Raw genomic sequence first — 14,661 nt, 5'->3', positions numbered from 1 at the left:
AGAACTGACATCGGATTTCACACAAACATATGCACACATGTGTACATATACATATATGTTGTGAAATACTTTAAAAAATTTATTTCTCAATTGCAAACTGATAAAATATAATTCATCCCTCAATATCATTTGGTATGACCTTTAATAAAATACATATTTTGTAGTTATTGATCCATATTGTAGATATAGTACTTTCCATATGTAATAGTTGTTAGTGTTTATAAAGTAGGATTGTAGTTGGAATAAAATACTTTGACTTTGCAAGCCCTAAAATTAATAATCTTATTTTCTCTACATTAAAATGATGTTTTTTGTAGAAATCAATACTGTATTTTATTGTATAGATGCTACTCAGAAATACTTAAAAGTAGAGGTAATATTGAGGAAGAATGAACTAACAGTACTCCAGAAACATCAAGTTCTAATTTTAGAAATATAGTGTTACTCTTGTCAATGTAGATTTTCCCTTAATTAACACTGAGTATGAGTTTATTTCATGCTGTGAACATTAATCATTTCTCCACACTGGTCTATCATTTAGAGAATTCTGCAAGAAGAGATGATGATCTGCAGCATAGAGACTATTGACATCATGAGCATGTGAAAAAAGAGAAAAGATACACAAAGAAAGGAAATCTATAAAGTTCGTTTTGAAAGCACAGCAAAAACTTGGCAATGGGGACATTGCATTTATTACTTAAGATCTTTGGTATGTACTGAATTTAAATTTTGCTGAATTTTAATAACATTTAATGAGAAAACAATATATGCCAGGTTATCACTTTTGTATTATGTGATCATTGTTTACTGCTCATGCAAATCTCACCAAAACATTCTTTCCATCTTTTTTCACTATGAATTGACTCTCAGAAATAATAAAATCTCTTTAACTGATAATTCAGTTTTTTTATTTGGAATGTGAGTTATTGATACTACAAAAATGAATTTAATATACTGTACTTATTTTCATAGAAAAACAACAGATTTTGCATTAAAATTCTAATTAATTTGTATAACTACTTGAAGTGGAAAATATTCACATTATTTTGCTTGTTTATATTATTTATATCTTACTGTTTAGTTAGTGAATAGAAGTAGCAGATATAATAATGAATATGAAGTCTATCACCAAATCTCAGAATTCATCCACTGCTAATGAAAGCGAACTGATTTCTGTTTTCAGCCATTTTGAATCAATATAAATACATGCACTAAAAGAAAAGAAATGTATGATTTCTCTCAGTTCACCTAAGCACAAATTAAACTTTGTGCTTTTGAGTAGAATTATATCACACAAAGAAAAAATATTATTATATTATGCACACTATTAAATCACCAAAAGACTACAGCTGATAATGAAATATCAAAATATTCCTTCTACATTATTAAATATTAAACTTAGTGTGAATAATTAAAAAGTTTGTATTCATTGTATTTGAAAAACAACTCCATTTCTTTTTATATTGTTGTGGAACTCTCAGAAAGAAATACACAGAGACACAGAATTCGGATAAAATAATAAAATTTCTTCTCGCGAGAGGACGGGAATGCCAGAAACCAGTCTGCTCAATATCCGCGCCCCCTTTGTACAGCATTTCCCTTTTTATATCCTTTTTAGCTATTATCTCATCCCTAGTGGTCTTTGATATGTAAATACAATTCCAGTTCCTATTTATAAGTCACAGACACAAGATATGCCATATACATTGTAAATTCACCCTGGCCTGGTAACTTTGTTAGGGTAATGAAGCTACTGGTTAGAGTCAGATAATCTTCACCTTAAACAAGGAGTTATAGGAAAAGCAAATCTTAAAAGAACACATTACTTATTTTGCTTCTACAACTACCTTACTATTCAATCTATTAAGTTATCTAAACTTTTCCTTATCAGTATGAATAAGCATAATATTATAAGTTTGTTTGAAAGCTCATTTAATCATTTTAATTGAATAATAATAATATGTGTAATCCATTTTTACATTTGGAGTTTCAATCCTTTTTCAGAAGTAACAAAGAGATAAAGCAAAATTACCACCTTAAAATGCTGTTAAAATTATACATAAAATATATACTTATTCTTTTAAATTTCTGAATTTATTTCAGAAGAACTGAATATCATTAATGAGGAAAATAGCAATAGTAATAATCACTGAAAAGGAATAGGAAACATAAGTTAACTATATAATAAATAGTCATATATAAAATTTCTTTATAAGTAGAAAAATTCTTTTAAAAGCCTGAAAAAATTAAAAGTTATTCTAGTACTATAATAATTCAAGTCATCTCTTGAATGTTTACAAAATGTTTATGTTAAAATAGCATTGGGAGAAAAAAAACTAATATTATCTGCTAGTATTGACTACCAATTGTAATATTGTCACTTATTCCTCACAGCAATTCTATTATTGCCATTTAATTGAGACTTAGAGAGGTTGGGTGAAATAAACAAATTTTTACAGTGTACCACAATTTGAGTATAAATTTGAATTTCAGATGTCACCGACATTTAGACTGTGGTTTTGTAACATTTCAAGTTTTGGGGAAAATGTTCTTTAATACCTTATATGAGTCATTTTCCACCACTGAGACAACGTACCTGACATGAACAATTTAAAGGAGAAGAGGTTTATTTGGCTCACAATTTCTAGGAGATTCGGCCCACAGTTCGTTGGCTCCAAGACAGACAGACAAAGAAAAGGTCATGACTCAGGACATTTGTTCATCTCATGGCAGTTAGGAAGCAGAGAGAGTGGAGGAGGAGCAGGGAACAGGAACACATTCTTCCAGGTCATGTTTCCATTGACCCAGCTATTCTCACCAGGGCTCACCTTCTAACAGCACATTTAGTTTTAATTTTTGGTGGATTAATCCACTGATCAGCATAGCACCTCTATGATCCAAACACTTTCAAAAAGCCCTGCCTCTGAACACAGGAGACTTGACAAGTCATTTCAGATCTAAACCACAATACCCTTTCAGCTCATTTTCTACACTGCTTCTGTTTATTTACATGCAAATATCTACAGTTATTAAAATTACATGAAGTGATATCACATATGTAAAGCTCATACTCCAGAATTGCTTAAGAAGGGCAACAGTTCAAGACATAGTTGCTTACCTCTGTCAGTTACAAAGGAAATTCTCCTGCCACTACTCTTCCCACTTCTGATAGTGAGTCTTCTCAGTAAATATGGCCCTCTGCTTAACAGTTTCATAAATTATATTAGCAGAGATGGGCTGTGTTGAACAAACATGGAAATTGTATATATGCATTAGAGTCCCATCTCAACCACTGTGCAGTAATAATGTAAGAGGGATGAAGAGAATATAAGACATTAAAGCCAAAGAAGAATCGAACAATGCTGAGTGTGTTAGATTTCCTATGTTGTGACAAAATATTTCAGAAAAAAAATTATGTAAGAAAGGTTTATTTTGGCTTATGTTTTCAGAGATTTCAGGAAATGGTGGCTCCACTGCTTTTAGGCCTGTGGTCAGGCAGAAATATCATGGTGGAAGGACATGGCAGAGAAAATCACTCAATAGCACTGATTACAAAACATATCAGAAAAAATATGTCCAGAAAAACAGGGGGAGATCCATTTAATTATGTACCCCATATATTGTTAAAGTATCAGGTCGAGTTAGTTGGCTAGCTTGAGGAATACCTTATATATTTCTTCAAAAAGTATTTCATTATTCTTTTATAATATTTTCCATTAATAAATTTACATTATCATGCATTCTCTTAAGAATTTGGCAGAATAACAGACAATTGATATAGCTAATTTCATGTGACACAAATAATGGTGAGAAAACATGTCTCACAAAAGACCACTAAGGAAAAATGCTTCATGAATGATTTCTGAAAGTTTTAATAACAAGCAAATTATTTTTACATTGTTGTACTTTGTACCAAAACATTTTAAAATAGAATAATATACATAAAACATAAAAGGATATTTCAATGATTGAAAGATTTGTAGATAAAATGCTATATAACTATAAATCTATATAAAATCAAACTTACAAACTATTGAAATACCCAATTCTAAAAGGGAGAGATTTTAAGGTGATTAACTGGTAATTAGAAGAATGAGATTTAAGTCTAAGGTTTTACTTGCATGGGACTTATTCTTTAAAACATGTTAGTTTTTCATAGTAACATGAAGGCATTACAATAAGTTCTAATATATCAACAAGTTACATTTTATAATTATAAAGCTTAGTAAATGTAAGTAAATATTTCTAACAAAGGGCAAAATAAAGTAAACTCAAATCAATTCTGCATTGCCTGTGAGATATATATAAATGACGAACAAGAGATTTATTTGAATCTTCCTTAATGCCCATGTCAATAATTGGGAATTATAAAATGAGTACTAAGAACATTATTTCTGACAAAAAAAGTTTCAGATCACCAGATATCTTGGTACTTTTCTAGTATCTTAGAATACTGACAGCAAAGATTTTATGGCTGGTAAATTTTAAATTCCAGCATGTTGTTTATCAGTTTCTTTATGTGTTATTTGAATCTAGCTTCATACATTCAAAATGATAATGCAATTCAGCTTATCTCAGAACACACTGGAATCATTACATATTAAATTTGCACTCAAAGATTGTCCTGTTTTGGTATGAATACAGGAAATATTTTTTTATTCTTAAAAATTTGATTTTTAAAAATAGATTTAAATCACTTGGTTTTTCTCTTTTTCAAATAAATAATTTTCACCTAGTTTAATTTCTTTCCTAAGTGAATGTTATGAATTTGAGAGTATTAGAGATAACATTAGATATCAAAGTGTTATAGTAAATACATATAAATATACATTTCCTGCGATTAAAAGTCTTAGTCACTTCCATCACTTAGTAAAAATACCTGACACCTACAGCTTAAAGGAAGAGAGGTTAATTTTGGATCACCTTTCAGCCCTTTCATGTTTTGCTTTCTCCAGAAGCAGCATGTTGGAAGGGTCTGATAGGGGAAAGCAACTCCCTTCATAGGGACTAGGAACTTGAGAGTAAAGGGAAGAGCTGGGGAAGGGATATAACTTTTGAGGTTACTCCTAACCTCATTAACCAACCTTTTCCAATCAGGCCCTACTTCCTAAAAGCAAGTCAGCTATAAGCCCCCATAATAAAATCACTTTCCAAAATCCCTTCCTATGAGAGCATGAGGCTCTTTAGGGATATCTAGATAGAAACCATAACATTCCACCGCTGGATCCTCAGACATACATACACCTCTTTATGCAAATTACATTTAGTCCATCTCTATGAATTGCCTAACTGCTAACAGTTTCAGCAATGTTGAAAAGTCCAAAGTCTCCTTTGAAACTGAAGGCAAACTATTAGCAGTGAGCCTCTGTAAAAATAAAAAATAATGTTAAATACTGCTGCCATACAAAGGCACAGGATAAATATTTTCATTCCAAATGGGAGGATTAGAGGGATAGAAATCAATGGGACCAAAGCTATAATGAAACACTGAAGGGCAAATATTAAATCCTGTAGTTTTTGTCAACACCCAGGGCAAGCTGTGGCAATTAGAATTCCAAAGGGCTTGGGTGGCACTGGCCCTATGGCACTGACTGCGCTTGCAACTCTTGTGGCTTCTTTCTTGGACTGACTTTGTTCATTCCTTGCAGGTTACCTCAGACATTCTACTTCCTTGGCTTTTTCAACTTTCTGGCATCGCCACTGCACTTTTGGCTTCCCTCTCACAGCTTCACACACTGCCCTCTCAGGGATACACTGCCTGGCCTTCCAGGCCTTATTCTAAAATTTGTTGAAAAGCTTTCCTGACTCTACAGCTCTTACATTCTACATGACTGTAAAAGTAATGCTATGTTGATGATGCCAAGTTGTGCTGCCAGGTCAGGGTCCCTTTTATTGTGGCAATAGTAGTCTCTGAGTGCTCAGATGGTTGAGCACTGTAAACCCTATCCCTGATAAGAATTCCCTAGAATGCAGTTCTGGAGTATGATGCTCTGGGCTCTTTTCTCAAAGCAAAATCTTTCACATTTTCAATTTTGAGTCTTTGAAGGGTGGTGCTTTCTAATTTCTCGTATACCTTCAGAGCACTTTTCTACTGTACTGCTGTAAAATACTTGGCTTCTTTTCAATCCTAATCTCTTCAGGAACTCTACTCTCAGCTGCTCCAAATCTATAGGCGTCAACTTTATAGAAGCTTCCTTTCTGGTGAAACTCAAAACAAAATCACCCAGCTTTTGATTTTTCTCTTGTATCTCACTGTAGAGCTGGCTGAAAGTCCCGAATTGTACCCATGCCACAGCCTAAATGTTGGGCTGCCCAACACCCTTAAACTCAGTCTCCTGAAAAGTCTCACTTTGTAGCCCAGTATTGCTTTAAATTCCCAGCAATTCTCATGTGTTAACTCCTAAATTTTGTGATTACAGATGTGAGCCATCATGCTCAGATATGAATACATGTTTCAGGTGTAAAGTTTATAATATTATAATGAAGCTGAACTTTTTGATCAGTTGAAATATTTTCCTTTATTATTAAATATTGCCTAATATACAGCTTATATTATTGGCTTAGGTCAATAAATGAAAAATTTAAGAGATATCTCTCAGAATCCTAGGAAGGAAATGTAGCTGGCCTTAAGACTGGAACCAGGAAATCAAATAGTAGGAACTCAGGCCATATATTAATATGCAGTTACATAAATGTTTACCTCAACACTTCTCTGAATATATACTTCTCTTCACTCTCTTTTTTGGAGTAGTTGGGTTTGATCTGTTTCTAAAAGAATAGAGAAATGGCTTGGCTTCCCTAATTTTAGTTTTAAATACTTTCTCTGTACAAGTAATCAACATAGACTGACTTGAATCTCTTAATTCTAAATTTCTAAATTTATATAACTTGGTGCCTCTGGATAAATAGATCATACTGGACTTTGTATATGTGCAGCTTAGTGTACTATAGTTTTTCCTATCCTTTCAGTGATCAATAATAAAATAACATATTTTAGGATTACTGTTGCATTTATTAAAATATAACTGAATAGAGAAAAGGAAATGATTAGCAGAAAAAATATATTAATTTCAATCCATTATCTTATGTTTGATATGGTGTCATTATTAATTCAAATCATCTAACTTATTTAAGATTCTATAATTTTACACTTTTAACTGGAAGTTTACTTGAAATTTATTTTGATGGAAGAAATTAGGTAAAAATTTAAATTATATACTGACTAAACCCAGAGTTATATGATAACATATCTAAACAATATTATTCATAATAATAAAAAAGACACTGATATTAACAATATTTATATATTACTTTCTTCGAACCATTCACTCTTTTAAATATTTTACATGTGTTTTTAATTTTAATTTTCATAATCAACACTCAATAAATCATGAATATTCAGTTTAATGTGTGATTATACTGAAATTTTATCCATATTTTATTTTGCTATATTTAAACAGAGCTAATAGTTTAAAAAATTTGTCATATTCAAAGCCTATACTTTCTATCATTATTTATTCCGCTTTTGGCACTATATAAATTAACTATCATTTATGAATCATAAACTATTAATTTAAACTTTTTTATTAAATACTGAACTTAGGAGGAAATTTTGATACAACAGTAACAGAGAATAAACTAGAAACAGTTGGCTAATAGAGTAATGTGCATCGAGAACAACTATAAGTATTCATTACCTGATGAAAATCAAAGAAATATGCAAAATCCTTTCCCTAAATAATATTTTTATATTACATTCTTTTATAAAGAAAATACATTGGAAATCTTGCACTCTGGTTTTAGGCTAGTGGCAAAAACAAATTATGTTTTCCACAGGAACCTGAAGTGATGCCAAAGTAAAATATATTTGTAAGTTTTTACAAATTCCCAAATCAATATAAAGAAAACAAACATTAATTCAACTTTCCAGAATCATTGAACAGATCTACGCAGCAATGTTTTAAGAAAGAGAGACCAAACTTGAAAGACAGGAATGGTAGCATTCATGTTATAACATACTATGCAAAATAATGGCATATCTCTGTGGATGTGTAACATCATCTCTGAGGAATTAAATTGTGAGACAGATAGATAGATAGATAGATAGATAGATAGATAGATAGATAGATAGACGAGTACCTGGTTTCCACACATACTGGAAATTTGTGAATATTGTTTCTCAGACTATTAAAGTAGGTCAGCTCTTCATGAACCAGAAAATAATACAGGAATGGGAGTAACTTTGTTACATGGATATATTATAACATGAAAAGATAGAAATAGTGCTATCTACTAATGCTCTATTTTGATCTATCCTTTTATTCTTCTATGGAGGATCTCCTTGGCACACAAGTGTTTAAGAATTAAGAACAAAGCACTATTCTCATAAGCTTGTACTCACATGTACCTTATTGGCTGTGTTTTCAATTTTCTACTCATTATTTTGCATTGTTAGAATGATATTCATTTTAAGGTCAGGGGCTAAAGGGCGTGAAATTGTTATATTTCATCCAAACGTGTTTCATATCTAACATTATCACATAGGTTTGAGAACAAGAAACTTATATTTGAACTTTGTTACTTCAGGGTAGGGAGATCTAAGCTATTGTTTTTAGAAGAAAGTAGTCATTTTGTAATGTTACTTGAGACCTGAAGAAATCACATGAGTGACAAATCTGGGGACCATGAAAACCTGAGTGATTTTGAAAAAATGGGTTGATGTAATAAAATATCATTAGTAATCTTGCAAGTAGGATTCAGTATCCAAGAAATGTCAAAAGTTCAAACCCACTGCTCTATGAATTTATACACTAAAGTTCTCTAAATTTTCTCCTTGAAGTACCTAGAAATGTTTAACTAAAGAGGTATTAGCTTAAACTTTATAAACACGTCAAGTTCGTATGCGAGTTTTGTCATTATTTGCATTATTTTTTTACATAGTTTGTCAAAAAAAAGTTAACAGTACAGAGAAAATAGGGAATCGATTATTGATATCTTTTTGCAATATGATGTTTTTGTTCAATCATGAAAGAAAACTTGCTAAAATCAAAATCATTGCTTTAAAATTAGAGGGAGATAAATGATTGCTTCAGAGATTACTGATAATTAGGACCAAAAGTAGTTCCTGGTCTCTTTCAGTCATTTAGTTTTTTTGTTTGTTTGTTTGATGTGTGTGTGTGTGTGTGTGTGTGTGTATGTGTGTGTGTGTTGCATCATGCTCCTTCAGCTTTATTGTTTTAACTATCAGACAATATCTTGTAAGTAAATATACTAGATGGAAGAACTCTAGCATATTTAACATCCTTGAACATGGTCCCTGAAGGCATAATCTTTTTTTTTTTTTTAATACTGGGGATGGAACTAAGGACTTTGTGTTTGCAAGGCAGGCATCAGCACCACTGAGCTGAATCCCTTAAATCCCCGACCCAGGCATAGTCCTTTAAAGAAGGACAGCTACCAATTCAAGTCACTGAAACTTAGTATTTACATTATGATAATTTTTCATAGTTTCTCTTAGTTAAATGATTGATAGAATTTCCATCCTCGGCCAGGGATTTAGTTCAGTGGTTCCAGGACCTGCCTGGCAAGCGCAAGGTCCTGAGTTTGATCCCTGGTACCAAAAAAAAAAAAAAGAATTTCCGTCCTTAGCCTAATTTAGCGCCTCATGCATGATAAAGTAATTTTTTCTGTGTAAATAACTTAATAATTCATAAATAAAAATACTGTGGAGAAATATAAGGTGAGTATTAAATAAATGATCCAGTATTCTTATTAGGCTAAACTCTTTGAGGAAAAATAACTAAATCGGGGCCGGGGATTTAGCTCATTGGTGCTGCTGCTTGCCTCGCGAGCGCGAAGTCCTGAGTTCTATTCCCAGTACAAAAAACCCCCAAACAAACAAACAAACAAAAACCCAACTAAATCATTAGGTTCTGAACCTGTTCAAAAGTTAATTTTATAGCTCCCGAAAGTTATCACATATGCTACGTTTTTCCACTTTCTCATTTTGTACAGAATAAAAAAAGAAATAATTGCTATAGTTATTAGATTGCAGTTTCATAATGACAAATGATAAGATTTTCAGAGTGTATAAATAAAGAATAAGTGGATAAAAATTAAAGAAATACTACAGTTCAGCTTTGAGAGAAAGAAATTTAAAATATATATTGGCATTGGAAATGCTTTTCTTTTGATTAGACAAAAAGGTAGTAATATCACTATTCAAAGAAAGATTAAGCCAATACAATACATTTGCAAATCTAATGATATATTTAGAAAAATAGAATCCTTGATATAATTTCAACAGGAATTATTTCTAAAATATTTCTCTTAATCTTTTTGGAATCTTCACTTAGACATGCCAACTACCTTTCAGAGTATCTCTTATTTATCTTTGACTAGCTCTGAATTTTAGAAAATGTATCCTTAAAATTAGTTATTAACTGTGCCTGTGATCCCTCTCAACTTCTGGTTTAGTCCTTTTTTTTTTTTTTTTCTGAAGAAACACCAATATCAATTCTGCTTTAAATGGATGTGAAGTCAAACAAAAATGGAAAGATAAGAGTCTAACAACCACTGGCTCCAATTTCACATCCAGAAATAGATAGATACATAGATAGATGGAGATGTAGCTATTCAGATATCTATATATCTAGATATAAGTACATAATTGTAATATATTAATACATAAATATTTAAATTAGTATTTATCAGTTTTATCAATTATCAATTACATATATTTAATTCTTAAAATTATGTACCTGTATCCATATTTGATATATTAGAAAGTTTTTCCTCTCTGGAGGAGTGTTAGAATCTTATTTGACCTTAGCTTGATTATATTCTAGGACCAACCGAGGATTTACTAGACATTACACCACACTGGAGAAGAGCAATATTCTATTCACTTGGAGATTTTCCTCTCATGGAAATTGTTTGTCCGCTTTAATTTTGAAATGAATACATGAATCACCTGGTAAGACTATGATTAAAACATCTACCCTCTATTCCTGTATCTGTGTGTGTTATCACCTAACTTAAAACCTTCTGCATGTAGCGTTCTATGGCCTTTGTTTTGGCAAAATATTGAAACAGTTTTAGAGAAACATATTTTTCTTATGTTTCTACTTTGACTTTGGCTTCACTTCTCACTGCACACGATGGAGGTATGGAGAGATTCTGCTCCCTTTATGACAAAATTTCCTTGTCTTCGTTGTAGGTTTTGTCATCATGAAACTGGGCCAGACAAAATACATCCCCACTTGGGCTTTTCTCACAGTTTGTAGCTTTGTTATGATAGTATTCTCTAAATTAAAAAACGATTCTTTTCATATTTTATTCTTTCAGAGTTTAATTGATTCTTTTTTTTTTGGTACCAGGGATCGAACGCGGGTCCTTGTGCTTGCACAGCAGGGGGTGAAACCACTGAGCTAAATTGATTCTTATATGGATTTGAAAAGATGCACTTTCTGTAAACTATTTTGCTCTAGAATTCTCTCTTTATGTATATTATTTATACCTGGGTCCTTTAAAGACCACAAGAGCAACAATACTCAGGTCTTTCCCTTTTCTTCACAATATTACAGCTCTCTCTATAAAATCTAACAAATGAGTTTCATAAATCTTTAGTCCATTTGAATTAGCATAAACTTTATACAATTATTTTCAAGAAAAAAAATACAAATATCAGTCAATATCAAGCTTTATCATTTCCTTTAAATGGATCACTTTTGAGTTTTATAAATACTCTCAAGTATATTTAAATGATTTACAATACAACCATGATTTATTGTTCATTCTTAATATTAATAATTTATATTTCTTTTTAATCCAGTAAATTTGTTTTTTTGAAACAAAACATTTATTGGTACATTTTAGATCTATATAATGATAACATTCATCATAGGAAATTTGTACCTGTACATGATATATCTTGCTTCTTTTTTTGCCATTTCCCTCCCCCTTTGACCCCTCTTCTCCTTATTTACAAAACTTTGTTTACATTTTTTTTCTATTCTTCCACTTTTGGTTTCTCAAATCAAAGAAACAATGCTGTATTTAAACATTCATGTGTCCAATTTATCTCACTTAATAGTGTTGTCTCAAGGCGCACCCACTTAGCTACAAATGTCTCCATCTTATCCTTCTTTATGGCACAGTAGCACTCCATTGTATAACAATACACATTTTCTTTTTTTATTCATCAGTTGATGGACACTTGGGCTATCTCCAAAATTTATTTATTACAAACTGTGCCAGTATAAACATGAGCGTGCATATATCACTGTGGTATGATGCTTTTAATTCTTTTGAGAAGATACCAAGAAGGGGAACAGCTGGGTCAAATAGAACCTCTAGTTTTCATTTTTTGATTTTTTTTTTAAATCACCCTGATTGCCACAGTGATGGCACCACTCTACACTCCCAGCCTCAGCAGAAAAGGGTCACTTTTTCCCAGTAGTTCTGATAGCATTTGTTATTGGTTGATTTCTTGATAGCAGCCATTCTTTCTGGGGTGAGGTAGAATCTCAGTGTTGTTTTAATTTTCATCTCTCAAATGACCAGTGATGTTGAACACTTTTTCATATTTATTTGCCATTTGTACTTCTTCATCTTAGAAATGTGTGTTCATCTTTGATGCTCATTTTTGGAGTGGGCCTTTAAATTTGGGGCTCTGACTTTTTTGAGTTCTTGATATAGTCTAGATATTGGTCCTTTGTCTGAGGGCCAACTTGCAAAACATTTTTTTGTCACATTGTGGGTTGTGTCTTTACTCTGTTGATGGCTTCTTTTGCTGTTCAAAGGGTTTTTAATAAGATGAGTTCCCAATTATTGATTCTTTGTGATATTTCCTGTTCAATCAGGGTTTTATTCATAAAGTCTTTGCCTACCCCAATGTCTTTAAGATTTCTATGTATTCTATCGTTCAGCATAGTGTTTCTGTTTTAATATTTAGATCTTTGATCAATTTCAATTTTATTTTAGTGCATGGTGAAATATATGAGTCTAGTTTTAATCTTTTCTGTGTGGAAAGCCAATTTTTCCAGTATCATTTTTTTTGGCAAATATACAGTGGCTGAGTGTGTTTGGAGTTGTTTCTACATCTTCTAACCTGTTCCATTGATCCTTGGGTCTGTTTTTCTGCCACTACCATGCTGATTTTTTTTTTTTTTTAATCACAGTAGCTTTGTAGTACAATTTCAAGTCAGGGATTGTGATGCCCCTCCCGTAGCTTTGTTCCCCAGATTTGCTTTTGCTATTCTTGGTTTCTTCTAGTTGTAAATGAATTTTAAGTTTGTTTTCTCTTGTTCTGTGAGATACGCTATTGGTATTTTGATTAAGATTACAGGACATCTGTATAATAGTTTTGGAAATATGGGCAGAATAAAAAGGTGCTCACCATTTTATTTTATGCGTTTTATAGCTTCAGATCTTACGTTTAAGTCTTCACAGGGTTTTAAGTTTACTTTTCATTGTGGTGTAAGAGTTCAATTTAACATTCTTTTTTTTTTCAAAGTATATTTTAAACCTTCTTTCCTGGTGTTTCAGGATGTTCTTACTTGATTTGGAGTATCGTTTTCTTTTATTAATTTTTTCAGTCATTTATATCCCCAAGTGTCCCAATTTCAAAAACTAACTTCAGGAAATATGTAGTCCCCTTTCCATAATCTGTGCCTAAGTCCTCAAATAGACATCTCCTGAAGATATATGCAGATTTCTTTATCTTTATAAGCAAAAGTCAGTAAAAGTATGAAAGACATTATAATTCTCCCAAAGAATCAGTTTTTAAATTCTATAAATTCTCCTAATTGAGGGTGACTTCCTTGCAATATGACCAGTGAAACTGTATAAGGTACAGCATTTAAAATGCCTCACTAGTGGGATTAAATGTTCCAGAGTCATCATTATGAAATTCTTGATGCTCTTATCTCTAAGTATGTGTTTTGTCAGTAAAGTCTTACAGTATGAGCTGGGGTCAAATGAGTAAGGTCAGATTCACATGAGGATAGGAAATGTGGCAAGCCATCTCAGACTCAAATGACCAGATCCATGGTACCCGTAAAGGAGATTTGGTGAATGCCTCTCAGGATACTGAACACATTTGTGACTTGATATCGCCTGGCAGTTTCTGGGTTCTCATAGTTTGTGGTGGCAGGCTTTAGGGTAAGGAAGACAGGTTGATGTCCTATTACTGGTCAGATTGGTCATTTTCATTTCACAGTGAAATTATGTAGCTGACCATACTTCTAATAAATCCCACAGCACAGATCTTTTCTATTCCAATTATTGTATGTTAATAGGAATTCTTTCTTTGCTTAGATACAGTTTAATGCTTCAAATAAAATAAGATCAATACAGAAGGTAAAAGACATTCCACAGTCACTGATTATTTTTCTCTTGGATGGATTCAAGAAATATTTTTATGGAGCTAAATTGAATTAATTTTATTTTGAAGGCAAGATTTATGCATATCTCAATAATTAGCACATGTAAGTGTAATTTGAGGGAAAATGAAGTTCTATATTTTATAGCTGTGAAAGAACATTTCAATACAGTTTGTTATATGGAACATGTGCCCAGATTCTGGAACTGCTATTTTCTGTATATTCTTGCAGCAGTCTTTGATTCCCAAATCTCATTTTATTTATTTTTTTCTTATTT

At 31.9% G+C, this 14,661-nt stretch overlaps 1 protein-coding gene across 3 annotated transcripts in view; it reads left to right on the top strand.

The window, feature by feature from the left end:
• Cylc2 (cylicin 2) overlaps positions 1-11,006 on the top strand; it is a 31,164-nt gene extending 20,158 nt beyond the window's left edge. For all 3 annotated transcript variants that reach the window (XM_004848197.2, XM_021261197.1, XM_021261198.1), the window contains 2 exons: positions 542-709; positions 10,848-11,006. The gene's annotated coding sequence lies outside the window, so the exon portion shown is untranslated. The remainder of the gene's footprint in view (positions 1-541; positions 710-10,847) is intronic.
• The last annotated feature ends 3,655 nt before the right edge of the window (positions 11,007-14,661 follow it).

This window comes from Heterocephalus glaber, unplaced genomic scaffold (genome assembly GCF_053883595.1).
Source record: "Heterocephalus glaber isolate CG9 unplaced genomic scaffold, H.glaber_assembly_v1.0 deba00001481, whole genome shotgun sequence".
NCBI lineage: Eukaryota > Metazoa > Chordata > Mammalia > Rodentia > Bathyergidae > Heterocephalus > Heterocephalus glaber.
This window is presented reverse-complemented; position numbering and strand designations above follow the sequence as displayed.